The following is a 26,656-nucleotide window of genomic DNA, read 5'->3' on the forward strand; positions in this document are numbered from 1 at the left end:
TCTCACCACGGACAACGCAGTGGATGACGGCTTTCTCTTAACTAGTGAGAGCAAGGTGTTTTCGTAGAGCTGTAGGTGCTAACGGACAAGCAACACAGCTTGAAAGGACTGCAGAAATCAATGCGCAACGTAAGGCGAACGTATCCGTTTGCACATTGCGGCGGAATTTGGTGCAAATGGGCTGTGGCAACAAACGACCGATGCTAATATCTTTGCCAACGGTACGACATCGCCTGCAGCGCCTCTCCTCGGCTCGGGACCATATCGGTTGGATCCTAGACGACTGGAAAACCATGGGCTGATCAGATGAGTCCCGATTTCAGTTGTTAAGAGTTGGTGGTAGGGTTAGAGCCTGCCTCAGACCCCAGGAAGCCATGGATCGAAGTTGTCATCAAGGCATTGTGAGAGCTGGTGGTGGCTTCATAATCGTGTGGGCTATATTTACATGTAACTCACTGGGTCCTCTGGTCCAACTGAACCGATCATTCGCTGGAAACGCTTCGTTCGGTTACTTGGTGACGATTCAACGATGGAATTTTGCCGGCCGAGCGGTTCTAGGCGCTTCAGTCTGGAACCGGGCTGCTGCTACGGTCGCAGGTTCGACTCCTGCCTCGGGCATGGACGTGTGTGATGTCCTTAGGTTAGTTAGGTTTAATTAGTTCTAAGTCTAGGGGACTGATGACCTTAGATGTTAAGTCCCATAATGCTTAGAGCCATTTGAACCATTTGATGGAATTTTATGGATGACAATTGTTGGCTATCGATTTGAAGAACATTCTGGACAATTAGAGCGAACGATTTCGCCACCCCGATTGCCCGACATGAATCCCATCGGACATTTATGGGACATAATCGAGTAGCCAGTTCTGGCACAAAATTATGCACCGGCAACACTTTCACAGTTACGGAATATTTCTGCAGGGGACTCCCAAAGACTTGTTGAGACCATGTCACGTCGAGTTACTACACTATACCGGGAAAAAGTAGGTCCGACACATTATTAGGTGGTATCCCATGCCTTTTGTGATTTCACTGTATGCATAACAACCACAGGCTGGAAATCAATAAAACATAGACCGTAGAACTTGCACTCTCGCATAACAAATGAAATTTGTGTCCGCGAGTCACTTACATATCAGACAACAATACTTAGGCGCGGCCAGCATTTTCCTGAAAGGTCTTAAGTGTTAATTTTTTGTTCCATAAAAATTCAACTTGTGGATTTTAATTCATTCATAACCGTCTTGGACATTCTTCATTTTTTAATTATATAATTATAAACATATCTGCTAGATATTCTGTTTGTAGAGAGTCATAGCCCACATTAGTTGCATGCGGGGTAAAACTAATATGAATAAAAATTTAAAATAGAACGAGTCATACGCATACATAAAAAATTGTACAGAAAAAGAAGAATGCTGGACACAACCGAGTGAGCAATAGAGATCCTTCAAAAAGATTTCGGGCTTGCAGCCGGTCGTCGTCAGCTTCCATCCGCCATATTTCCGAAGGTACATAAAGAAGGACTTCCCTTACCGCCAATAGTGAGCAATACTGGGGCCACCACTTACGATTTAGCCAAACATCTTGCATCCTTGCTGAGGCCATTTGTGGGCAAATGTCCACATCACATACGTAACTCGGCCGATTTTATCAACAAAAATTGGCTCTGAGCACTATGGGACTTAACATCTGTGGTCATCAGTCCCCTAGAACTTAGAACTACTTAAACCTAACTAACCTAAGGACATCACACACATCCATACCCGAGGCAGGATTCGAACCTGCGACCGTAGCAGTCGCGCGGTTCCGGAATGCGCGCCTCGAACCGCTAGACCACCGCAGCCGGCTTTTATCAACAGACTGGGGGCTTTCCGCCTAAGTACTTCTGATCTTTTAGTTAGTTTAGACGTGGTGTCTATTTTTCCAAAGGTACCTCTTGCAGACTCCTTGGCACTGATTTGCAATAAGTTTCAGGTGGGAATCACTGCTTTGTTTTGCCACGCTCTCTCCTCAACATATTTTACGTTCAACCAAGAATATTTTGAACAGATTGACGGCGTCGCCATGGGTAGCCCCTTGTCTCCCTTGGTGGCCAACCTTTTTATGGAGGATTTTGAGGACAGAGCACTTGAATCATCAGCCCTCAAACCAACTGTTTTTTGGATGTACGTGGATGACACTTTCGTAGTGTGGCCTCATGAGAAGAAAAATTAATGGAGTTTTTAGATCACCTCAACTCCATTCATGAGAACATTCGGTTTACTATGGAATTAGAGAAAAATGGTTGCTTCCCTTTCTTGGATGTGCTAGTTAGACGGAAGAGTGATGGCTCTCTGGGGCATTCGGTTTATCGAAAGCCCACACAGACTGATTTGTATTTAAATTCGTCCAGCTGCCATCACCCATCGCAAACAATGAGTGTTCTTAAAACATTTCTACACGGAGCTCATGTAGTGTCAGATGCAGATAGTATGCCTGAAGAGCTTGCCCATTTGAAGAGGGTTTTCAAACAGAATGGATATTCTACCCGGCAAATTAGCAGGGCACTTGCAATTAAGCCAAAGAAACAGGGAGTGGAGAAAGAAGAAAGCACGCCTACTAAATCTATAGTTTTTCTTCCCTTTGTTGGCAACATTTCCTTCAAAATTGCTAGAATCCTCCACGGTTTCGAATTGAAAGTAATTTTCCGTCCACCATCGAAGATTTCCGACCTGCTGGGATCAGTGAAAGACGATCTGGTATTGTGGAAGGCGGGAATTTATAAAATACCTTCTCAGTGTGGCATGTCATATATAGGAGAAACATTGCGAACAGTAGAAGAACGTTGCACTGAACATCAACGCTGTACTCGCCTTTTGCAACCTAACAAGTCTGCAATTGCTGAGCATTGCATTTCCACTGGACACTTGACAGATTATGACAAGACAACAATTTTGGCCACAGTAACATCCTTTTGGGACTCCGTCATAAAAAAAGTCAGTAAAAATTCGCATGCCAGACAATCTTATCAACCGTGACAATGGCTACCAGCTAGATAATTCATGGAACCCCGTCATCTCTAAGATCTGCTGCAGACGAAAACGTCAGAGTACTCCGATGACCGCGGCAATTGACAACGCCGCAGAGTTCTGCAGTTCCACCAGCGAGGGCGCTGCTGGCGGGCGGTGTGGTTCGTCTCTCCATATGATTTTGATGCATGCACGGAATACTCCCTGCACGCTATATATTACGGAACGGAGGGCGTCTTCGTCAGTCTTCGATGGCTCACCTGAGGATGGCTGGCAGTTGTCCAGTCTAAATATTGTGGATGGAAGCTAACGACGAACGGCTGCGAGCCCGAAATTTTTTTGAATATTTATTCCGCCGGGAAAGTTTTAAATTTCACGATAGAGATCCTGTTCCAGGCTCTTGTTATTAATTCATGGCGGAATATTTGATTGCTAATCTCTTGTTTACCACTTGTTTTTCGCAGAAAAGCGGTATAGAAATATTAGTGTCGATGTGAGTTGAAACTTACAGCTGTTTGCGAACGCTGCCTTAGTGTTTGCGATTTCATCCGCGCCGATATGAATAAATGTGCGACAAAATCCTAATTCACTTAGCAGAAAAACATTTGAATGAAAAACGGGAAACAATTTCCTCTGACAGAAGTGTTCAAATTTCACTTCGCAGTGATTCCTCCGTGCGAAAGCAGCACGCACTCGACAAACTACCCCGTTAAGTAATTGATTTCAGTCGCAGAATGGCAAAATGACTCGATCTGTTTGTTCTGACGCTGTGTAAATATTTGAGCTGACATTAAGTAAGTTGCAGAGATAGTTGGAAATTCTGCGAGCAGAAAGCGCTAGCTGTCGAGTAAACTGACTCCCCGTGCGGCCGCCAGTCGTCGCCACATACGCGCTGCCTGGGTTGGGTGCGTGCCCTGCCTCTATAATGAGAATGGATATTCAATACGAGTGCGGCTAGCACGCTAGCGGGCTGTGCATTAGCATTTCCACGCCGAACACACCAATAAAGGGCCGGTCCATTGTAAAAACGACAGCTGCGCTCCGGCTCCGACAACCGTACGCCGGTGAATCTGCCAAAACTAAAGTCTGATCTGTCTTTCAGCGAAAACCAAAACTGTCTTCAGTGCAGAGGTTGCGAAGACAACAGAATATGCCCAGCATACACTGAGCCACCATACAGCAGCGATAGAGCGCGTTGTATTCTGACAGCTGAAATAATTGTAACCAATGTATTTAGTTTTCTGTTTTTCAATAGCGCACCAGAACAGATGGCGACAACGGACTTATGGTACCAGCACAGTATCCTACATTTAGGTCTTGATACTATTTTACAGGGTGAACGTTACGTAAGCTGACAAAATTCAGGAATTGATTAAGGGTGTGGATTCCAGTGAACAGTCGAGTTGTTGGTTCCACTGCATCCACTGTATTTCACTCCCATGAACAGAGACAAAAAGTTGTATAACGTAGTCGTTGAGAGTATGACATGTCTTACGTTTGGAAATTGGAAGAACAGAGAGGATCTGCAAGGAGTACCTGTGACATAACCAAGCAAATCGCCTGATGCCCAACACTGCTTCAAAAATAATCATGAAATGAAAAACGACAAGGGCACGATGCCGGTGCAAATGTCAAGTTTCTCGGACAGCAGAATTAAGAATTCAATCGAAATGTCGGAAAACCTGATAAATCGTAACGGAGGTTTCAGTTTACACAAGGGTTGTGGTGCTCAGGAATATGATAGAACATCGTGCGAAAATCATGGTTCAAATGGTTCTGAGCACTATGGGACTCAACTGCTGTGGTCATAAGTCCCCTAGAACTTAGAACTACTTAAACCTAACTAACCTAAGGACAGCACACAACACCCAGCCATCACGAGGCAGAGAAAATCCCTGACCCCGCTGGGAATCGAACCCGGAACCCGGGCGTGGGAAGCAAGAACGCTACCGCACGACCACGAGATACGGGCGCGAAAATCATGTATCACGTCTCTATTCTTTTGTACCCTCGATATTAAGTCAGCATTATCGACTTCATAGGGCGTAGGGGGCAGTGGTTTACAGCTTCAATTACTGTGTACATTTCATTATACAGAGATCTTTGCATCATGTTGTAACAAATTTTAGTAGTGAAGTTCGCCAGGTCTTCTTTACGTTTTCTTGGTTTAGTATAGGAATATATTTGCAGTTTTAAATCAGTCAGTGATTTTTCTGCGGTCCAGTATTTCACTGTACAGTTGTAATAGCCATTGTCATGCCCTACTTGCTTCCTGTTTAATAAAATCGGGGTCTGAACCATCAAGTCCAGCAGCTATCCTGTTTTTTGGGGTGTGACTCTCGACAGATACCTGACAATTACGGAACATCTAGAACTAACAGGGAAAAGCTAAAAATCAAGAAATTAGATATGAGGGAAACCGGCTAGTGGTAACTGGGGATCTAATGTAAACGTTTTAAGAAGACAGCACAAGCACTTGTGTATTCTTTCGCTAAATGCTGCCCTGCTGTTTGGCTGTTTGGAGTAGAACTAACCAAGGAAACAAAATGGATATCCATTTAAATGACACGTGAGGATCGTGACAGAAACGTGTAAACCCAAACCAGTACCACCGAGGTTGCTAGTACTCGCCAATACCGCCCCTGCAAATCTTCAACGCCCATAAGTAGTAAATCATTGTTGCATGAAACTCGAAAGATCGAGAGAGCTACCAACTTACGAAAGAATGAACAACTTACAAAACACCCTACTAAAATCTGGAGAACCAATATGGGAAACGAAAGTTAACTCGCCGCAGATAGCTATAATCTAACAAAAAAATGGTTCAAATGGCTCTGAGCGCCATGGGACTTAACTTCTGAGGTCATCAGTCCCCTAGGACTTAGAGCTACTTAAACCTAACTAACCTGAGGACATCACACATACCAATGCCCAAGGCAGGATTCGAACCTGCGACCGTAGCGGTCGTGTGGTTCCAGACTGTAGCGCCTAGAACCGCTCGGCCACTCCGGCCGGCTATAATCTAACAAGGAACCCCTTGAGTGCAACGCTGCAAACGGCCAACGATGTTCGAGGCAGAGCCGGCCGCGGTGGCCGTGCGTTTCTAGGCGCTGCAGTCCGGAACCGCGGGACTGCTACGGTCGCAGGTTCGAATCCTGCCTCTGGCATGGATGTGTGTGATGTCCTTAGGCTAGTTCGGTTTAAGTAGTTCTAAGTTCTAGGGGAATGATGACCTAAGATGTTAAGTCCCATAGTGCTGAGAGCCATTTGAACCATTTGTTCGAGGCATTCGACGCTCCACATTTTGTCCACCACGCAACGGCAATATTGACTGCAAATGGCAACAGGTGACAAGAATGGAGGTATACAATGGTGAGCACAGCATGAAGCTACGGAACGTAGTTGCACTGCTCAGTCAACGAGTAACTCACAACTGTGCAACAGCGCTAGTGATGTTGATACAAAGCAGAGCAATGTCAACGATGGACGAAGTAAGTATTGCGTTATATCTACAACAACAGTTGTCGAAGTTGACATTTCGTCAGAGAAGAGTTTCTCAGAACGAGAGACAAGGGTGAAATCTGGTTTCGCAGGATAGAGCGGATCAGGATATGGTTGCGGAAGGGGGGGGGGGAGGCGTAATTAGTTGCTGTCTGTTGCACAAAACACACAAACTTTTATTTTCCTAAGAACCACTTAATTACACATTACCTTAAAAGGATCAAAATAAAACAATATGGCTCAAGGCCCAGTTAAGAAAACTTAAGGTACCTCCTGGGCTCAGGGCCCAAAACCACACTAAAAACAAGAACTGCTGAAGGCTGAACACAAGTTATAAAAAAATTGCTTTGAAGAATACAAGCAGCTGAAGCCCTTACATAAAAAATATTTCATGTAAATACTAGGCTGAAGGCCACACACTGGACATTGAACAACTCAGGGCTTAAGGCCTGGATAACAAGAATTTCAGATAGAACAAACTTTCGAAATTTAATTATTAAACAAATCAATATTCATATTTTAATTTAAGTCGGTTGAAGGCCTTATTTTAAAATTACAACAAACTAAATTAATAGACAGCTGAAGGCCTCACACGGTACTTCAGACTAAAATGAAAATCACAATCTAAAACCAACAGGACAGTGGTGGTCAGAAATGTCTCAAGGGTCGGCCTGAGGAGGTAGCTCTAACGTAAGGTGAGGTGAGACAAACAGCCAAGAGTAAGGTTAAATATTTGGATGTCAACCTGACCCAGGGACGGCTGAACGAAAGACCAACAACCTAATCAATTCCCTTCTGCCCGTCCAATGGCACGACAACTGAAAGTATCAGCCAAGGATGAAGATACCAACAGCACTATGTCTTCAAAATTGGCGTCTAAAAACAGCCAAGGCACATTAACCACTCTAAGAAACAAAATATGAACAAACAACTAAAAGGCGGTCGAACTACACGTCGTGGCGGACAGCATCACCACGGCGAGGAAAAACACACTGCCGGAAAACTACGCTAACGACTAGGGCAGGTAACTGGTGCATTAACGGCCACCAGGCATAAAATATCGCTGATGCACTTCACTGATAAGTAACAACCAACATAATAGTTAAAGACCATACAGGAAGACAGCAGCAAAATTTCGCCAACTCCAACACACCACACGTTGCTGCTAGCCGGAACAGCCCAGGAAGCAACAACTGGCAATGAACGAAGAGATGTTACAACAGTTGAGGTTTCATAACAGGTTAACTGATCACTCAACTCCAGTGCCCAAGTTCGGAGAGCAACGAACTTAGTAGCTCTCGCAACTAGCGCCTCACAATCCGACCGCAGATGCACGCCGCCAGTGGTCCTGGCCCGACCACGCACTGCCGAGACTTCCTCCCTGCTCTGTCCCAACCGACCGTCTGCCACACACACTACCGCATGGAAATAAAGCGGTCACACCAAAGATGGTACAGCAGTACTAGTATCGATAGGTACTGCTGCTGCCACTGACGGAGGCAAGTCAGCAACTCGTTATGGTAGTAACTCAGGGAGAAATAAGACGCCACTCGATTGCAACAAAATGTCAAAGAACAAACGGTATCAACACGACCCAGGCTTGGCTCAAAGGGGCAGATGAAATATTAGAGTTTCTGCAAGATGAGCCAGATGGAGTGAGTGCTGTCGTATACGCTCGACTGTGTGGACAGTGTACATGCGGAGTACAATGACGACGATATGTGCTTAATAAGTGAAAGTGATATTGAAACAGGTGCCGAGCCATGTAGTTCATCACTCTTGTGGGAGAGGAGCCAGAAATCTTGTTTCAAGTTAAATGTAGTAAAGACAATCTTTGTCCAAGGAGAGGGTGCTAAACATAATTACATACATGGAAAATTATCCACAGCATAGTAACAGAAACAATTATGAACTGATTTCGAAAACTTACGAGAGAAAAACTAAGAATATTGAAGGGAGGAGAAAGAGCACTTGTTACAAAAAGTGGTGTTTGTGCGTTTCAAGAGTGCTCGATACAAGGTACAGGACACTATGCAGATCAAGGTGCGTGACATACATTACAGTGATTTCGTGGGAAGCGGTGGATGATTGCATAACTTCAGTGTTATAGAATTCCAAGAGGTAAAATGACGAAATTTCAAACATATCGTCAACTTGACGGTGAATAACAAACTGCGGAATCGTCCCGAACATTTGTAGATCAGATAAACAAACGTATCCCATCATTCCGTAAGGAATTGGTCTCCAACGCCGACCAATCGGGATTAGAAGAGGAAATGCGTATGAAAGGAAATTAGAGACATCAAGAGGGTTGTATCAAGATCAACTAGCAACAAAGCCTTGACGCATTCGTATTCAATTGTACGGACAGTTAATCTGGATAGTAAACTGGCTGAAAAATTATTGTGCTACGAGAAGTTGGAGGTAGTCTGTCCCCTACAATTATTTCTCGTGTGCCTGGTCTTGCAAGGGCAGCAGAAAGTATTTACGTCACAGTAATTAAGAAAGGGAAAATGGATGTACGAGAACTACAACTTTAACATGAGCACTGTTTTTGGCCAATGGCTCATCATAGTAACTTAATTCTACTTGATTCCTGGTCTGCGTATAAAAATCGTATTCCTCTGGTGCAAAGTATCCCTCCTGAAAAATGTGGGACATTGCAAACCAGACCACCTGGAACCACCGAACTACTTCAACGTTTGGAAGTTTGCTTTTACCGTGTCTACAAAGCATACACTACTGGCCATTAAGTTGCTACAACACGAAAATGACGTGCTACAGACGCGAATATTAACCGACAGGAAGAAGACGCTGTGATATGCAAATGATTAGCTTTTCAGAGCATTCACACAAGGTTGGCGCCGGTAGCGATACCTACAACGTGCTGACATGAGGAACGTTTCCAACCGATTTCTCATACACAATCAGCAGTTGAGCGGCGTTGCCTGGTGAAACGTTGTTGTGATGCCTCGTGTAAGGAGGAGAAAGGCCTACCATCACGTTTCCGACTTTGATAAAGGTCGGATTGTAGCCTATCGCGATTGGGGTTTATCGTATGGCGACATTGCTGCTCGCGTTGGTCGAGATCTAATGACTGTTAGCAGAATATGGAATCGGTGGGTTCAGGAGGGTAATACGGAACGGAGTGCTGGATCCCAACGGCCTCGTACACTAGCGGTCGAGATGGCAGGCATCTTATCCACATGGCTGTATCGGATCGTGCAGCCACGTCTCGATCCCTGAGTCAACAGATGAGGACGTTTGCAAGTCAACAACCATCTGCACGAAAAGTTCGACGACGTTTACAGCAGCATGGACTATCAGCTTGGAGATCATGGCTGCGGATACCCTTGACGCTGCATCATAGGCAGGAGCGCCTGCGATGGTGTACTCAACGACGAACCAGGTTCTGTTTACAGCATCATGGTGGTCGCATCCGTGTTTGGCGACATCGCTGTGAACGCACATTGGAAGCGTGTATTCGTCATCGCCATACTGGCATATCACCCGGCGTGATGGTATGGGGTGCCATTGGTTACACGTCTCGGTCACCTCTTGTTCGCATTGACAGCACTTTGAACAGTGGACGTTACATTTCAGATGTGTTACGATCCGTGGCTCTACCCTTCATTCGATCCCTACGAAACCCTACATTTCAGCATGATAGTGCACAACCGCGTGTTGCAGGTCTTGTACGGGCCTTTGTGGATACAGAAAATGTTCGACTGCTGGCCCGGCCAGCACATTCTCCAGATCTCTCACCAATTGAAAACATCTGGTCAATGGTGGCCGAGCAACTGGCTCGTCACAATACGCCAGTCACTACTCTTGATGAACTGTGGTATCGTGTTGAAGCTGCATGGACAGCTGTACCTGTACACGCCATCCTTGCTCAGTTTGACTCAATGCCCAGGGGTATCAAGTGCGTTATTACGGCCAGAGATGGTTGTTCTGGGTACTTATTTCTCAGGTTCTATGCACCCAAATTTTGTGGAAATGTAATCACATGTCAGTTCTAGTATAACATATTTGTCCAATAAATACGCGTATATCATCTGCATTTCTAGCAATTTTAATGGCCAATAGTGTATTATCGCACTATCTGCAGCTATGACTTAAACGAAAACCTGTTTCACGATAAGCTCCACGGCAGACCACTTGCATTCAGCTGCATGCTATCACATTCCATCAGTTGTCATCACCCCGTTACACCAATACGGTTCTACATCTATGCTTTAAGAGTGGGTACCTATGTGAACGTCCTGCACGGTTTGTAGCGCCCGAGAAGTTCGCCATTCATCTTGATGGTGCAAACATTCGTGATCACTACGGCGCGCCATTTTTCATTCGGTATTCATTGTTCAAGTTAATGGTTTGTTTCGAATATATCTTGAACGTCGATGATGTCTATTTTGCAAAGTGTAATACGTATATACCATAGGAGATTCATGTCTGCACATCCCGTATGCTCATCTTCCGTCGCCTTCCTGATGCACATGGTGAGTGATTAGCAGCTAATATTTCCTGTGTCATAACTATTAACACAACACTTGCAAATGAGCCTTATTAAAGACTGAACTACCACCTCGAACTCAAGGGGGTCCTTGAATGGAGAAGCTAGTGGACGTCCTTCCATGGTCATAAGAAGATAATATAGATCCGACCATCCAAGCTCCAGGGAGGGAACGATCCAAGAAAAATATGTAGCTACATCAGCCGTACCAGAACTGACCACTAAGTGACCAAAGTAACGCTACACAAGTGGGGAATTACCAATGATGACCAGTCGACGGCAGAACATCGGATCAAACACTGGAGCACACTTTCCACGACTGTCCAAAAGGAAAATTCATGGGTACCTTTAAGGACATCGTAGACGCAAAACCTGCAGCAATTAACTGGCGCTGGCCTGGGTGGCCGAGCGGTTCTAGGCGCTACAGTCTGGAACCGCGCGACCGCTCCGGTCGCAGGTTCGAATCCTGCCTCGGGCATGGATGTCTGTGATGTCCTCAGGTTAGTTAATTTTAAGTAGTTCTAAGTTCTAGGGGACTGATGACCTCAGAAGTTGAATCCTATAGTGCTCAGAGCTAATTAACTGGCTATAGTCTTTGCATATCCAAAAATGGTGAACAATGGATATCTCAGCTTCTTTTAGCTATTGCAGCTTTGATTATTATCTACACGTTCATATACATGGTGATTCAGCTGTCATTACCGATGTCGTTTAATGCATCGCGCACTATGTCTGTATCAGGAAAGGTATCCAAACAGACGACAACCACATAATCGATATTAAGTTCCCTCTTTTGGTGTCCGTCGATAAACCGAATCATACAGTAAAAAATACAAGTGAGGACTGTCGGTGAGTTAAATGGAGTTTTTGGACCAAGATATACCTTACTTTCGCCATACATAGCTAAGTGTCTCCAGTCTTTATTTGTGTAGTTACTGGTGCACTCAAACAGGTTTTGGATGTATCTGTAAGTTTATTGCGAAAATAGTACCTAATCTTTCGTAAATGGTTCAGAGACGTTGCCTTATATAGTGTGTTTCACCATCAGAAAGAACTGAATTAACAGGAGATATCAAAATTGGAAGTACGGTAGTAACATCTTTCCTAAATATAATCCAATGAAAAGTTTAATATATGACTCACCGCGTTAATGTACTAAAGCAGTTTCATAATCAAAATTTGTACAGCACGTCTAATATGTCTTCGTACCTTTACCAGCTATTCTGCGACATTTTGACAATGTACTTAATATCTCCAGAGTGAAGTATCCAACAACAATGTTCTGCCACGTGGGGTTGCAAAAAATGGCATCTGTAGGGGCAGCTGAATCATGATCTGCTTTTATAGATTGATATGATTTATTTTATCTTATATCAATTTAACTGTTTGTATTTGTAAAATATAATTCCGTAAGCTATATACTAAATAAATAAATAAATCATGAAACAGAACAAAGCATCCAACGTTGCTACAGTCTCTCGACTCTGCGTCAGGAAAAATGATGTAAACTCTGCAATTCCCTGCGCAGCTGTCGTGTGCGAGTGGTACTCACCACCTCCAAAACATAAAGTTTCTTAGTTTCGTTTGCGTGTTTGCACTACTGGTGCACAGTGGCATACAGAAGTAAGCCGCTAAAGGAGCCAAAACAAAATAAAACATCCATTGATAAGAAGCATTCGTTTTCTGCATTTGCAGGGGAACATCACTGCAACAATGCATGCCAGACAGTTTGGAAAGACAGACGATCTGTTTGTTTATAACTTGGAGTAGCAATAGAAGTGGAGTTCCTTGTACTCCAAGACTGGAGTACCACCGTCGGGGCGACGGTGAAAAAGTGAAAAATTGTCCTAAAACAGTTTCCATCACCTTGCATCGTGTTTCGAATTTGATGAATGTCGTCACCAGCTGAGTTCTGCGGCTGTTCACACCTATTCAAAAGGCCTACTTCGAGAACTGCCTAATCACCATCATCGAGTACTGGGTGTATCACTATGACCAGGAGAGAAAGGAGCGAAGCAAGTAGTGAAACGTGTGAATTCGCTACAGCCATAAAAGGGGAAGCCCCAGGCGTTATTGAGCAAGATGATGCAGATTGTATTTCGGGAATGCCACGGTGTGGTGCCCTTAAGGAGCAAATTGCCACAGGACTGTAGCACCAAACTCTCCTGACAAGGTTGCGGGATGTTGTTAAAAGAAGCTTCGCGGGAGGCTGTCGAATAAGGTATTCTGCCTCCAAGATAATGACCCAGTTTAGTCTGTACAGGACACAGTCATACGTGCTGATTCTTGGGGATACTAAATTTTTAATTGCTTCTGACTTGGCAAAAGGTGACTTCTTCTTTCCTTGAAGGAAGAAATTATTGCGTAACAGGTATTTCCAGAACAACGACAAGATTAATTTCGAAGATAAGAGTTTCCTAAACAGTGAAAATGAATGCTAGAATTAAGGCTCCTGATATTTTAAGCATCGGATGAATATGTAGAGAAGCTTCATGGCCGAAGTTTTACTTATTTCAAGCTGACATTTAAAACTTTGCAACTGCCCCCGTAAATAACAGAGGGTGTTGTATCTTAGTCTCTCTGTTCAACGTCAGCCTATATTGAGGGATTCTTTTATGTCTATCATTCTCTAGGTAGAGGAATGTGTTCAGATAATGAGCCAATATAATCAGATATTCACCCAAGTACCAGACGAACGTTTGGTGGGGCAGAGACAGTCTAAATTGTGAACACCAGTTTCGGCAATTACCTTACCGTCAAGGGAGATACGAAGCCTTTGGTCAGAATTGAGGGACGGCGACTGTTTTTAATTTAAGTTCGAAACAAAATGTCGGGACAACAAAATCAGCGCCTGGCGTATGTGATATTACAGGGAGTGCTGAAAAGTAATGCCTCCAACTTTCTATTCTGTTGAGGTTATACAAGTCATACACATATCTCGGTTGACTTCCAGGCTTTACTGACGCATGCTGCATCTCTCTGCCGCTACAGTCCATTAAAGGGATGTTATTGGCGCGTAACCACTCTGCCACATGCCGTGCATTACGAACAGGTCCTCGATCATGTTGAAAGATGCAATCGCCATTCCCGAATTGCTCTTCAACAGTGGGATGCAAGAAGGTGCTTAAAACATCGAGGTAGGCCTGTGCTGTGACAGTGCCACGCAAAACAACAAGGGGTCCCAGCCCCCTCCATGAGAAACACGACCACACCATAATACCACCGCCTTCGAATTTTACTTTTGGCACTACACACTTTGGCAGATGACGTTCACGGGGCACTCCCCATACTCAAATCCTGCCATCGGATCGCCACATTGTGTACCATGAGTCGTCACTCTACGAACCGTTTTTCCACTGTTCAATCGTCCAATGTTTACGCTCCTTACGCAAAACGAGGCGTCGTTTGGCATTTACCGGCGTGATGTGTGGCTTATGAGCAGCCGCTCGACCATGAAATCCAAGTTTCCTCACCTCCCGCATAACTGTCATAGTAATTGCAGTGGATCCTGATACAGTTTTGAATTCCTGTGTGATGGTCTGGATAAATGCCAACCTATTACACATTACGACCCTCTTCAACTGTCGCCGGTCTCTGTCGGTCAACAGAAGAGTTCGGCCTGTACGCTTTTGTGCTGTGTGTGCCCCTTCACGTTTCCACTTCACTATCACATAGGAAACAGTAGGGATATTTAGGAGTGTGGAAATCACGCGTACAGACGAATGACAGAAGTGACACCCAAACACCAGACCATGTTCGAAGTCCATTAGTTCCGCGGAGCACCCCATTCTGCTCTCTCACGATGTCTAATGACTAATGTCTAATGACCACTGAGGTTGCTGATATGGAGTATCGGGCAGTAGGTGGCAGCACAATGCACCTAATATTAAAAACTTGTGTTCTTGGGGGTGTCCGGATACTTTCGACCACATAGTGTATGTCGGTGAGTGAGATACCCTCAGAAAACTAAAAGCTCGAATTCGAAGAGTTCGTCCACACATCGAGCAATCTCTTCTTTAGTATGACAACGCCAAATCACACACGAGGGCAGAGAAATCTGCAAAAATCAAAAGCCTTGGGTTCACTGCCGTCATTCATTCTCCATACAGTCCCGACTTGTCCAATACGATTTTCATCTATTTCCAAAACAGCAGAATACCTTCAAGGATTTCACTTTGCTAGTGATGAAACAGTGCAGCAGAGGTGAGGTTCCACAGTATCAACAAACTGGCCTCTTATTGTGTTCGTCGTCGAAGTGACTATGATTAGAAATAAATATGTACTCATGAAGAATAAAGATGTATAATGTTAATAAAGTTTCTTTTATTTAAAAAGATTTAAGAGTTTTCAAGGAAGAAATTCGGAGGCATTACTTTTCAGAACGTCTTTGTATGTGTCTACAGTATACCTGTGCCACTGCTGATCTTGATTCAAATGGTTCAAATGGCTCTCAGCACTATGGGACTTAACTTCTGAGGTCATCAGTCCCCTAGAACTTAGAACTACTTAAGCCTAACTAACCTAAGGACATTACACACATCCATGCCCGAGGCAGGATTCGAACCTCGACCGTAGCGGTCGCGCGAGTCCGGACTGTAGCGCCTAGAACCGCTCGGCCACTCCAGCCGGCCCACTGCTGATCTCAGGCGATGCTCCAGTAAGAGCTTATCCGCCAGTGTCTCACTGAAACATTCTCTGTGGCTACACATCTGCAGGTGGATGATGTTGCATTGCGGAAGTACTTCTTACATCAGTCTTGACGAAGCACTTTTCTATGGCCAAAGATCAGAACATCTGGTGGTGTGGTTCATGCTTCAGAGTTATGTCTTCGACAAATAACCTGACAATTTCCGGAGCTTGAGCAATCAGTAGAGCCTTGGTGTGAGTTTGGTGAATGAGGTATCAGTGCACAATGCTATCTCTTTGTTCTCATTTTTTCACTTGAGAAACCTATGCATGAGCTCGGTTACAATCCCCTGAAATTATCAACTGCTGGAGAATTAGCTCCAGGTGTCCTGTGGGTAATTTAGACACAAGCATCCATCGTTGGCATTCTCTGCTTCGATAATGTACGCTAGATCATTACTGACTTCTGTCATGCGTTTCCACAACCTCAAATGTCCTAGTTTCAGACCTACGCGAGAAAACTTCAGTATGACAAGCTGACAATGAGCTGGATTGGAAGGCAAACATTTCTGCCCGATTGAGTGATAATCCCTTTCATACAATGTTCCATTTGATCATCGGAAGCCACCCTTCATCAGAAATCATTCACTTTCTCTAAGGCCTGTATGGTCTCCAGCAATGTTAGATCTTACCTAAGTATAGCTGCGACATCCGCTAGTGCAGCAATGTCGGGGATGTTAACAGGGCTGTAACGTTTCGAGATTGAACTCTGAGGAAGGCAGCATCCTTGTGTTGATTTTCAATTGTGCATCTTACTGTGAAGTCAGAGTCCTTAAGCTTGAACACTCGTGTTGCAAATTGCCATGACGGATCTCTCATGCATAAATTTTTATGACAAGACATAACTGAGCCATGACGGCTCGGTTTGCTGGCCTAACTGCCTCTGGAACCAGTGTCGATAGTCACCCTCCTTGTGACTTATCTTTGATTTTACTGGTTGAGGTATGGGAGGCTCGGTGCGGAGGCAGTGAGTTGTGAACGGCACGTGACAGAAGGAGGGAGCTGGAACAGCAGTGCGTGTGGGTTTGGTTGGCCCGCTTTGGGTTTGACAACGTATGTACACAGCCTGATCGCAAAGCGACTTGTCGAATGATGGGCAATCGTTAAAGAAGGTGACGAAGATAGTGCTCTGGAGCTCCGCTGACGGGGGCCACCTCCTGTCATTTCAAAATGAGTTAAAAGGCTAACTGACTGTGTGACTGCGGGGAGAGTGCACCGTAACAGACTGCCTATTGATATTCTGGTCCTGTGGTTTTATTGTTTAAAAGGAAAATTGGGGCAATGTTAGTCTGTCTTGTTCAGTGAATAATATGTATTTGTTGCCCTACTGTGTGCCTTGGCTTGAGAGTGGCCAACAGATGTTAGTGCGTCTCCTTTGAAGCCACGTGATTCTGTTAATGGTAAACCGCTTGTGTGCACCCGCTTGGGGTGCGATGTTATGAAATGGAGTGGTAACACGGTGAGTGGCACTGTACCCGGCGGCATTGTCATAACAGCCCTTTTCAATCTATCCTAGGCATGTTCGATGGGGTTCATGTCTGAAGAACATGCTGGCCACTCTAGCCGAGCGGTGTCGTTATCCTGAACGAAGTCATTCACAAGATATTCACGATGGGGGCGCGAAATGTAGTCCATGAAGACGATTGCCTCGCCAATTTACTGCCGATATGGTTCCACTATCGGTGGAGGATGGTATTCACGTATCGTACAGCTGTTACGGCACATTCCATGACCAACAGCGGCGTACGTCGGCCCCACATAATGCCACCCCAAAACAGCAGGGAACTTCCACCGTGCTGCACTCGCCGAACAGTGTGTCTAAGGCGTTCAGCCTGACCGGGTTGCCTCCAAACACGTCTCCGACGATTGTCTGTCTGAAGGTATGTGCGACACTCATCCGTGAAAAGAACGTGATGCCAATCCTGAGCGGTCCATTTGGCATGTTGTTGGGCCCATCTGTACCACGCTGCATGATTCCGTGGTTGCAAAGGTAGACCTCGCCTTCGACGTCGGGAGTGAAGTTGCGCATTATACAGCCTATTGCACACAGTTTGAGTCGTAACGCGACGACCTGGGGCTGGACGAGAAGCATTATTCAAGATGTTGGTGTTGCTGTCAGCGTTCCTCCTAGCCATAATCCTTAGGAGGCGATCACCCACTGCAGTAGTAGCCCTTGAGCGGCCTGAGGGAGGCGTGTCATCGACAGTTTGTATCTCCTCCACGTCCGAACAACATCGCTTCACTCCGAGACGTCTGGACACCTCTCTTGTTGAGAGCCCTTCCTGGCAAGCGGACGCGATCGAACCGCGGAGTTGACCGTCTAGGCATGGTTGAACTACAGACAACACGAGCCGAATACGGCCTTCCTGGTGGAATGCTTGGAACTGACGGCTGTCGGATCCCCTCCATCTAATAGGCGCTGCTCAAGCATGGTGGGTTAGTGACATCTCTGAACAGCCAAAGGGACTGTGTCTGTGATACGTCTATCTTCAGGAGTTCTGGGAATTGGGGTTATGCAAAACTTTTTGTGTGTATTTACTGTGTTCGACAAAATCCATTCTAATTATCTCTGTCAATCAAAGCGATTTCCCCTGATCTGATTAAAAGTCTTGTGAAGGCATGTCTATCTTGTAAATACACTACTGGTCATTAAAATTGCTACACCACGACGATGACGTGCTACAGACGCGAAATTTAACCGACACGAAGAAGATGCTGTGATATGCAACTGATTAGCTTTTCAGAGCATTCACACAAGGTTGGCGCCGTTGGCGACACCTACAACGTGCTCACATGAGGAAAGTTTCCCACCGATTTCTCATACACAAACAGCAGTAGACCGGCGCTACCTGGTGAAACGTTGTTGTGATGCCTCATGTAAGAAGGAGAATATGGATTCGGTGGGTTCAGGAGGGTAATACGGAACGCCGTGCTGGATCCCAACGGCCTCGTATCACTAGCAGTCGAGATGGCAGGCATCTTATCCGCATGGCTGTAACGGATCGTGCAGGGACGTCTCGATCCCTGAGTCAACAGATAGAGACGTTTGTAAGACAACAACCATCTGCACGAACAGTTCAACGACGTTTGCACCAGCATGGACTATCAGCTCGGAGACCATGCCTGCGGTTACCCTTGACGCTGCATCACAGACAGGAGCGCCTGGGATGGTGTACTCAACGACGAACCTGGGTGCACGAATGGCAAAACGTCATTTTCTCGAATGAATCCAGGTTCTGTTTACAGCATGATGATGGTCGCATCCGTGTTTGGCGACATCGCGGTGAACGCACATTGGAAGCGTGTAGTCGTCATCGCCATACTGGCGTATTACCTGGCGTTATGGTATGGGGTGCCATTGGTTACATGTCTCGGTCACCTCTTGTTCGCATTGACGGCACTTTGAATAGTGGACGCTACATTTCAGATGTGTTACGACCCGTGGCTCTACCCTTCATTCGATCCCTACGAAACCCTATTTTTCAGCATGATAATGAACGACCGCATTTTGCAGATCCTGTACGTGCCTTTCTGGATACAGAAAATGTTCGACTGCTGCCCTGGGCAGCACATTCTCCAGATCTCTCACCAACTGAAAACGTCTGGTCAATGGTGGCCGAGCAACTGGCTCGTCACAATACGCCAGTCACTACTCTTGATGAACTGTGGTATCGTGTTGAAGCTGCATGAGCAGTTGTATCTGTACACGCCATCCAAGCTCTGTTTGAGTCAATGCTCATGTGTATGAAGGCCGCTATTACGGTCTGAGGTGGTTGTTCTGGATACTGATTTCTCAGGATCTATGCACCCAAACTGCATGAAAATGTAATCACATGCCAGTTCTAGTATAATATATTTGTCCAATGAATACCCGTTTATCATCTGCATATATTCTTGGTGTAGGAATTTATACGGGTGAGTCAAATGAAAACCTTAAACATTCTTTTAAATATTATTTATTTATTGTGCTGAAGTGGTACAAAGTAGTATCACTTCTCAAAATAATCTCCCCAACGCTCAATGTAAATCCTCCAGCACTTACAAAGTGCATAAATTCCTTAAGAAAGAAATTCTTCTGATAGTCCGCGCAACCAGTCATGCACCGTGTGGCGTACCTCTTCATCAGAACGGAACTTCTTTACCCTAACTGCGTCTTTCAGTGATCCAAACCTATGGAAATCACTTGGAGCAAGGTCTGGTGAGTATGGTGGATGAGGAAAACACTCAAAATACAGGTCTGTGATTGTTGCAAGTGTTGTACGAGCCGTGTGGGGCCTTGATTTGTCATGTTGCAAAAGGACACCTGCTGACAGCAATCCACGTCGCTTTAATTTGATTTCAGGCCGAATATGATTTTTTTAGAAGATCTGTGTATGATGCACTGGTGACAGTGGTCCCTCTGGGCATGTAATGCTCCAAAATGACGCCTGCAAACTTAACTAAAGGAGCCTACAGGATCAGTGATGAACACAACCTGCAAGCTGAACTACAGAACCTCAGTTACATTTTTTAAGCTAATGGCTACGACATGAGAATGATACACAAAACCATGGCGCCGAAGGAGGAGGGCAACGGGGAAATACAGAACGAAGCACAGAACACCGCCGTCCTACCATATGTACAAGGGGTTACTGAACGTCTGTTCAAAATTCTCCGTCGGGCAGTCATTAAGCCGATTTTTCGTAGCAACAACAAAATAGAAGACATTCTGGGCTCGACGAAAGATACAATTGACAAGTTTCATGCCGCCGAAGTTTACGAAATCGGGTGCGAATGTGGACTGGTGTATGTAGGTGAGACTGGGCGTCAAATAAGCACAAGGTTAACTGAACACGAGAGATATATCCGTCTCAAACAATACAACAAATCAGCGGTGGCAGAACATCAGGAACGGTGCAGGATAAAGATCGAATTCTGAGAGGCCCCGCGTACTGGCGAAACTGCCGTTCAGTTTGAGGAGGAAGATTAGAGAGGCTATAGAAATCGCCAAGCGACCCGACAACATGAATAGAGAAGACAGGTACCGACTTCCAGCGTCTTGGCTGCCATCTGTGACAGCTTTGCGGAAGGACAGCTCTCGCAGAGCAACAGGCTGACGCGGCCTAGTCGATACTAGGCAGTTAGTAAACAACGCTACGCTGTAGTCGAAGCTCAGTCTCCTATTCTCCGATTTCCACCAGTAGCAATCAGTAAACGAAACTCCAATGGAAAATGCCCATTTCCGCCAATGACAACACTTAATTCAAAGACCAATAAAATGAACTTCAAAAAATGTTCAAATGTGTGTGAAATCTTATGGGACTTAACTGCTAAGGTCGTCGGTCCCTAAGCTTACACACTACTTAACCTAAACTATCCTAAGGACAAACACACACACCCATGCCCGAGGGAGGACTCGAACCTCCGCCGAATAAAATGAACTCCTAATACCCTTCCTCCTCACCCTCCGATCCAATGACTGCACTCCTCCATGGTATATAAGTATCCAAACTAGCGCTCATTCAGCAGTTAGCAACACATCGTGAGGAAGGCGCCTTGCAACAGTCGCCGAAACGTCGGTATTTTACAGATGAAATTGCGGCCTCAAACCCAGAAGAATTTTATTGACAGTGACAACGGCCGCGGAATCCTAATTTACATATGATCAACCTGTTGACCCTCTTACTGTTCTTCACAAAATCTGACGTGCTTTGTATTTGGTAAATGTTGTTTCCCTTTAGTGAACGATTGAAATTTGATTATTACTGTCAATGAACTCAGATGCTTTTTGTTTATTGAATACTGTTTCCTTTCGCTTATATTGATAAATTTCAGTAGTTTCTGGCTGTATATGTCACAATAATTCTGATGGTTTCATGTTACTATTAATCTGGTATTTAATTGATCAGTATGTGTGTCTTAAATAAATATTAATTTGGTGAAAACGACGAACTATCTGAGGTGTCTCCCTTCCACGTATTGATGTTTGATCCTTTCCTATCCTGAACTTGTTACCTGGGTTTCAAGAATGGCGAATAATTTGCAGTATAAATAAGATCACAACTTATTGATTGCGCAAACAGTTGCTAAGTACTCTTTCTCAGTTGCAGAGTGCTTCTCAGACTTGGACAGTACTTTGCAGGAATAAGGTTTCAATTTTGAAAAGACTCTCTAGATTTGCATAAAACTGGACGTATCCAGTAATCACTGTACTAAATGTGTAGTTCTGTCTATGCATTCTCCTTCCAAATGACAGGATTGATTAAGATATCAGCGCGACCTTAAGGATGAAGAAAGTTCGCTTTTGCTTATTTAACCTACAAAATTTTCATATCCGTGCAATAGTTCTTCTAATGGCCATAACTTGTAAATAAAATCTTATATGATTGTTCAGTGTAGATCCAAGTAAATAAGTAAGAAGCGCCGCTTCCTTCCACAACAAAAGAAACGTTTATTTGTACCAAAAAGGAAAAGAGTGTACAAAGATATTACAATACTTAATTCTACTGTTCTACGACATCCTCCACACCCTGAACAAACTCCAACAGTATAACTAGTTGGATTGGCCTCGTAACCTCTCTTCACTCCGTAATAGCGAGAATAATATTCCGATGAACTCTGTCCCCATCAATCTATAGGTCGTTTACCCTCGTCCTTTTCCACATACGTCTGCGTAAGGCACCTTCTTGGGGGAGGACGGTGTTGTCAATTCTGATATTTTAGCTCCTGCAGAAGTTCTGAATTTTATGAAATCTCCTGACTAGCAACAAGTAGTATTGGCTTCAACGATTGTAAAATACTTCTGTTACTTTCTGTGGGATTTTGAATTCTTTTACAAAGTCTGTTGATTTTGAGGGCTCAATTGCTCCCGGTGAAGCAGTAATTCCTCCTCCTACCAGGAAGTGAGCTTGTGTGAGTACGTCGTCATCAGTCTGAGAGACAGGTGTGGAGTTGAGTTTGGCATTGATGCTTGCAAGGACAGTTTGAAACCTCTCCTCGTCCAGACTGCTTCGACTGAGTACTTTAAAAAGGCATTGTTTTACCGAACCAACCTTTTTTTACCATCAGCCTGCGAAATCCATCCCGGAAGTTTCAAACTGTTAGTGTGACGACACTTTCTCCGTGGGCAGCGGAGACGCTTATTACTTGACCTGCAACACAGTGAGCTACTTTGCGTTGTATAACCCAGAATAATTGCCCAGATTTAATCGTTGTACCACTGAAAAGATAAGTGAAATAAGTGTTTGAGGCAGTGGTGTTGGGAAACAGCTGAAATTATTGAAACTGAACAAAGGTCAGGGCACGATGGAGTCCCTATCGCATTCTGTACTGAATTTTCGACTGAGTAAGTCTCTCTTATATAAAATCTGCCGCAGATCCTTCGAAAAAAATCCCTGCCCAGTAGTTGAAAGGAAGCGCTGGTCACAACCATTTACAGGAAACTACCGTCAAATACCCTTTATATCGATTTGTTGTAGAATATTGGAACACATCTTGAGCTCCAACATAATGAGATATCTCGAACTAAACTAACTCCTCCATGCAAACAGTACAGATAAAAACTTTTATCTTGCGAAACCCAGCTGACGTTTTTCGCACATGACGCACAGGCAACTTTGAATTAAGTCAGGTAGATGTAGTATTTCTTGTTTCTCTTAAAGCATTTGACTCAGTACCACATCCACGTTTATTGTGAAATGTGCGCACATACGGGGTACCAAGCAAGATTTATGATTGGAGTGAGGGTTTTTTGGAATGGAGGACGCAGCATGTCATCTTGGATGGCTTCCTTAGTTTGGGTGTGCCCCAGGTAAGTGTGCTGGGCTCTGTAATTCATGAAGTATATTAATCAGCTTCTAGACAATATTAATAGTAACATCAGACTTTTTGCAGACGATGCAGTTATCTATAATGAAGAACTGTTTGAAAGAATGTGCATAACCATTCAATGAGCCCTTGATAAAATATCAAACTGGTGCAGAAACTAACAACTTGCTTTAAATGTTCATAAATGTAAAACTGTGCACTTCACAAAACGAAAAAAATGTAGCGTCCTCTCACTATCATTGAGCCACTGCTGTAATCTCCCATCTCATGTAAATAAATGGGTGTAACACCCAGTTATATGACATGGAATGATGACATAATCTCAGTCTCCGGTAAAGCAGGCGGTAGACAGGTTTATTGGTGAAATACTGGGTAAATGTAGTCTACAAAGGAGACTGCTTATAAACCATTTGTGGGACACGCTCTACAATACTGTTCAAGTGAATGGTATCCCTATCCAACAGGACTAACAGAGGACATTGAACGTATACAGAGAAGGACATCACAAATGGTCACAGGTTTCTCCGATCTTTGGGAGAGTGCCATATATGTGCTGATGGTACTGAACTGGTAGACTCTAGAAAGTGAACTATCTCGAGAAAGCCTACTTACAAAGTTTCAAGCACCGGCTTTAAATGAGAACTCTAGAAATATACAATCAACCTTCCGCGTGTAGCTCCCATATGGACCATGAGGCGAAGATTAGAGAATATTTTTATTTTTAGCATCGTGCAGCAGAATTAGCAACTGTAAAATATAATTACATTAAATTTCAGCTGCCAGCTGCATAAGCAAAGAAACTTTAACTAGGGTTCGGCTATAATAATGTAGCCGTCTTCAGAAATGTCACAATACAAAATTAAACTAAAACATGCCAGATATTGGCCTTGTCAAACTTACAATTTTAGTACTACAGTACAAAGTCATAAAGCCGGCCGAAGTGGCCGTGCGGTTAAAGGCGCTGCAGTCTGGAACCGCAAGACCGCTACGGTCGCAGGTTCGAATCCTGCCTCGGGCATGGATGTTTGTGATGTCCTTAGGTTCGTTAGGTTTAACTAGTTCTAAGTTCTAGGGGACTAATGACCTCAGCAGTTGAGTCCCATAGTGCTCAGAGCCATTTGAACCATTTGATTTTACAAAGTCATAAGACTGCGTCACTTCTACTAATGTTTTGCCGTTAGGTCGCACGAACGGGCCACACAGTTGGGCCGTTGGTGCTGAGTCGTAACATTAGTAGAAGTGACGCAGTCTTATGAGTATGTACTGTAGTACTAACATTTTAAGTTTGACAAGGCCAATAACTGGCATGTTTTAGTTTAATTTTATATTATGACATTTCTGAAGAAGGCTACACTATTATAGCCGAAACCTAGGTAAAGTTTCTTTGCATACACAAGCGGAGGCTGAAATTTAATATAATTAGAAGATTAGAGACATTTAAGCAGTCATCTTCCCTCACTGCTTACGTGAATGTGATGGGAAGAAACCGTAATCGCTGGTACACCGGGACGTGCTCCCCGCCACGCACCATACAGTCGTTTCCAGAGCATGGATGTAGATGTAGGTGTGGACAATGATGGCGGACAGATTTTAGAGCCACAATAATTATCTACGCTACGTAGTATTCCAACTCCAAGTTGATATATACGAATATGAATATATATTGTCAACACCTTTGTGAAATGGTGATTTCCTTGCAGGATGAATGGATATCGCTTTTCTGGAGTCAATTCCAGGTACTGCAGACGACCTCCTAAACACGGTAGGTCCTCATGTATGTATGTACTTACATTTTAGATTTTCGAACCTTTGGGCAGTGGTAGTTTCTGCATTAATGCCTTTTTCAGGGAGAAAGCGCTCTGTATGGACTGAATTGATGCAAAAAGTGTGATATGCTGCCATTTCTTCCGCAGTAAATCCTCGGCAGAGGTTTTCTCTGTTGACAAGTCTCCTTCGGAAGCGAAGATCCCATGCAGCTGTGTATAATAGCTTCCAGTAAGAACTGAATCTAGTAGGATTCATTTCTGGCTTTATAATATGGACTGTTGCTACTTTCGAAGGCTTTTATGATTCCTTACATTCCAACGAGGAACCAACCACGAATGGTACATTCATGAGGGTGATCTGGTTATTGAGATGGGTGTTGAGATAACTACGTCGCGTCGGTCCGCTCTAGTAGACACATAAACCTTATAGCATTTTCGGAGGAACTCCTCTGTAAAATTAATCAGCTGGATTTTACTTTCCTGGGAAATGTCTCCATCGATATGGTGAAGCGTATGTTTGAATTTCGGTAACTCTGCTAGAAAAAAATATATTTCAGATGTTGGGCTCTGATCCTATCCACACTCGGGCTATGGGAGCGCCTGTCCAAAGCGTGGCACCGCCAATGCGACAGCTGGTAGCGTTGCAGTAATACCGCAATATTCTGGTACCCAACAACGTAGCTAGCAATTCTTGACGAGGGATTATTACTCCCTTGACTCGAGCAAAACGATATTTACTGCTCATCAAGTCTATATAAGTAATATTAGAAGTGTCGCAAGAAACACGAACCCGCAACGTTCTGTTCCCAGAGGTTGAGAGAAACCTGAATACAGATATATTAAATGTATCCAGAACCGAAAATTGTCACGGACGCAGTTTTGAGGCAAGTTGAGGAGATAGAGTTTCGTACAAGCACAATCCTAGTATCCAAGTGTCCTGCAATAAAATCTTTCGGTTAATGTATATTGGTGGCTCTAGACCCAAAATATCGTTGAAGCTCACAGGAACTCGTAACAAATTTCTCATCGTTGTGATCATGTCTAATGTTTCACCAATGACAGCCATCTGAAGTAAAGAGAGCATATTGTTCGTTGTGTGCCATAATACACCCGGTACTGTAGCGTTCGTTTTTACCTCTTTACCTAGTGCCTTAAATATTTCAGTCAAGCGCCGTGACACACTGGACTCGCATTCGTGAGGACGACGGTCCAATCCCACGTCCGGCCATCCTGATTTACGTTTCCCGTGATTTCCCCAAACTGCTCCAGGCAAATGCCGGGGTGGTTCCTTTCAAAGGGCACGGCCGACTTCCTTCCACATCCTTCCCTAATCCGACGAGACCGATGACCTCGCTGTCTGGTATCCTCCC

The sequence above is a fragment of the Schistocerca nitens genome, chromosome 5, assembly GCF_023898315.1.
Source record: "Schistocerca nitens isolate TAMUIC-IGC-003100 chromosome 5, iqSchNite1.1, whole genome shotgun sequence".
Lineage (NCBI taxonomy): Eukaryota > Metazoa > Arthropoda > Insecta > Orthoptera > Acrididae > Schistocerca > Schistocerca nitens.